Source organism: Priapulus caudatus, unplaced genomic scaffold, assembly GCF_000485595.1.
Source record: "Priapulus caudatus unplaced genomic scaffold, Priapulus_caudatus-5.0.1 Scaffold557, whole genome shotgun sequence".
In the NCBI taxonomy this organism is placed as follows: Eukaryota; Metazoa; Priapulida; class Priapulimorpha; order Priapulimorphida; family Priapulidae; genus Priapulus; species Priapulus caudatus.
The window spans coordinates 45,866-49,496 of record NW_014577618.1 but is presented as its reverse complement, the minus strand read 5'-3'; positions in this window follow the sequence as shown (position 1 = coordinate 49,496).

The following is a 3,631-nucleotide window of genomic DNA, read 5'->3' as shown; positions in this document are numbered from 1 at the left end:
TGGTATTGTTTATATATATATATATATATTATATTATGTATGCATTTATATAACATACATCAGCTAACAATTCACCCACGAACAGAAATGTCGATTATATTTCCTCTATAACCACACATATATAATACATGTGTGTATATATATACAGTTATATATTGTTAACGTATAAGAAACATCTACACCATATTACTTTGTTATACGCAATTATTTGAATGTATTATTAGTGCAGACGAATGAAGGTTAACGGCGGGCTTCGATACACCTGTACTGTACATATATGTACACTGGGCATCTCCCGGCCCATCGCCCTTGACACTCAAATGAGCCTTTATCGTGACCTCTCGCAAGCGGCAAATGACCTTACAATTCGACACACACACACGGACAGGACCCATCGCTCCAGGCTCTGGAGAGAAACGTCGGTTAGTAAGACCCACAGCAAGAGGCATGCACAAAGCACAGCAGGCCAGCCCATGTCGGAAAACCTTTAGCGTTTAAGTTCAGTCGTACATTACTCTCTCTGCGCGCGGACTTTCAACTATAGTGCTATTGTGGAGAAACTGGCGTAACTCTTATCCGCTATTTCTATCTAGAAGTCAATGAACCAAATTCGTTTTCATTCACTCCGTTTCGGGATCAGCAGTCTATCTATAAGAAAATAGCTTTCACCACGTAAAAGCATGTTAATTTCCTACTTCGACAACGGGCCCCGAATTACGGGTACAGATTAGTAGAGTAACGATTGATCATGAACACAAACTTGTGGGCACATTGCGATGCAGATAGGACGAGAAACCCAACCCGAACGCCTACGAGGAATGGCCGTCTTCAGAACACGGGACGAGCAAAGGCACAGGCAAGATTCGCCACCGAAAAAATTATGCGAACTCGGCCGTGCAGATAGAGACGAGGCGAAGTTCGTCCGCAGACAAACAGAAGTGCGCGTCGAAAGAGCTCGTCGAGATTTCACCGGAGAGACTTTAGTTCGCAAAGCGGTTGTTCGCATACGTGGAATACAGATGGCGCCATCGGACGCGAGAGCACGGGTCAGATCCGAAGGGAGAGGAACGCGAGCGGCGAGCCGCCGGTCGGCGCGCTCCAGGTGGTAGCGTACTGTTCCTCTCGCCCCGCTGCAGCGGTCGCGGCTGGGTTTTGCCCCCGCCCCCCGCCGCCGCCCGATAGATCACGCCAGCGGATTGGCTAGAACAGTTGGAGTGGCAACGCGCGCGACATGTTGTTGGACTTGTTCCGTGAGGCTGTACGCTGCAAGAGCACGTTTGTGAAACTTCTGTGAAAAGCGGCCGTGGAGAAGATGGAGGAGAAGAAGAGAGTGACCGAGAAAGGGCGCCCTGCGTCTCACTCGGGCGGTGTGTTCCGAGGCACGAAATAGACGAGCTGAGGAGGAGACGGACGCGCGCATGAGGGGGGAGCGAGGGGCACATGAGAAGAGAGGGAGGTGAGGTGAGGGCAGGAAGAGTAGTGGGAAGAGAAGCGAAAGAAAGGAGATGAAGAGAGAGAAGACGAGGAGAGAGACCGAGGCAGAGAGAGGAGAGAAGAATGAATTGTCGACGAGCTGAACAGGGCGATAGGAGGACACAAGAGAATGAGAGGGAGGAGGGGATGGGAGAGACACACAGAGAGAAGAGGAGTAAGGAGAGAGAAAAGAGAGGACAGGAGAGAGAGGGAGACAGAAAAAGGGAGAAAAATAGAAGAGGGCGATAAGAGAATGAGTAGAGGAGGAGAGGAGAGAATAAGAGAGGAGTGAGTACAGAGATGAAACGAGTGAGGAGAGTGAAGCGAGAGGAGAGTAAAGAGGGACGCAGGAGGAGAAGAGGAAAGGAAGGAAAAGTACTCACAGCGCGTGAGACACGGCGCAATTCGAGAGAAAATAGCTCGAGGGGAGCGCGGGCGAATATGGAGAGGCGCGCGGGTCGTTCGAGACTGGAGAGCACTTGACCAGAGATGAGGAGGCAGACAGAGAGAGGTGGGATCGAGGTAGGAAGAGGGCGCCTAAGGGAGAAACATATGAGGCAGAGGAAGAGAAAGATAATGACGAGAAGGGAGAATTGGATTGACGAGCAGAACACAGAGAAGAAGGTTAAAGGAGAGGAGAGAGGACACGAGAGGAGTTGGCAGACGCTATTGAAGGGATATATATATATATATATATATATATATCTACAATAACAATAACAGTGTTGGATACAGCTAGTATCTATAGTGATCTAGTGTACATTTATGGAATTGATAGAATTAGAAGTGCATCGTTGCAGATCGTACACCAGGAGCAGGGCACCTTTACTGCTAGCGTCCTTCTTCATGTTATCTCAGTAATCATATCTCTGTGGTAGCATATCGCCATTTTTCCGTTAGATGTGAGGTCTTGATAAAATAATAATCGTCTTGATAAATAATAATTGTCTTGATAAATAATAATCGTCTTGATAAATAATAATTGTCTTGATAAATAATAATTGTCTTGATAAATAATAATTGTCTTGGTGAGTAATACTCGGCGCATTATTATTCACTTATTTCTCGTCGAGTGAGGAAATTAGCTGGCAAATGAAGCCACGTCAATTAATAGTGGTAATTTATGTGGAAGTGTCGGTGGCGCCACTCGTGGCCATGTATTTCGCACGTATCGCAGCCGTGTGTCAGATAGACTGGACACGCGTCGCAGCTGTGTGTCAGATAGACTGGACACGCGTCGACAGAGTGGAGTAAGCTGACGTCACGTTCACGGAGAAGCGCGATTTCTTGTACATACGGAACTGTTTCTTGCGGTGTCGCGAGAAATGCTTGCGTTGCCTCGTAGTAAGGACGACGAAGCGTTGTTGTTGTTTTTTCGACGCGACTTCTTCGCAGGTGAGCGAGTGATTCAGTGGATCTTTTGCAATAGTTTGTACAGCAGAGAAAGAAAGAAAGTAAGAAAGAAAGAAAGAGAGAGAGAGAGAGTTTGACGCGCGTGTGAAAAGTTATATTTTTTGACGACTATTCCGGGATGTTGGAGGCCTGTGACGTCACCCGCCATGCAATGACGTGTTAGTGGGGCGACTTTCCCACACACCCGGTCTCCACGAAGGATGTGCGATGATGGCATATAGGGGCATATTGTCTCTGGTATGGAGCGAATCTATTCGGTGCATCCGTCGTGATGGTGGGGGTGGGGAGTTAACAGCGATCTGAGCCCGTCGCGGGGGGGGGGGGGGGGGGTCGCGTTGTGTCGTGTCGTCGGGGAAATGTTTGGGTTGTTGTTTCTGCGAAAGTTTTTCGAGGATTCTACTTTAATAAATTAATTAATTAAAGAATGGTGTGTTATCGTTTCATCTCGTTGTGGTTTGGATCAACCTCGATTCGTGAATGTCACTCAAGTTAACGGTCGTGGATTTCAGAACAAGAATGCATAAACACACAGCAAACGCGTATAGCCAGATTGTGCACTGACACCAACCCAAGCCATCGGACAATTGACATTGCCACCCTTACTGGGGAAAACAAGAATCTAACACCAGAGATGGATGCCATCATCAAACAGGCCCTCTCCAGATTCCTGCCTGAGTCCCTCCCAGCAATCTAGCCACAAACACTGCGTTGTTAACACAAAAAATGGGGGGGGGGAAGAAAAATT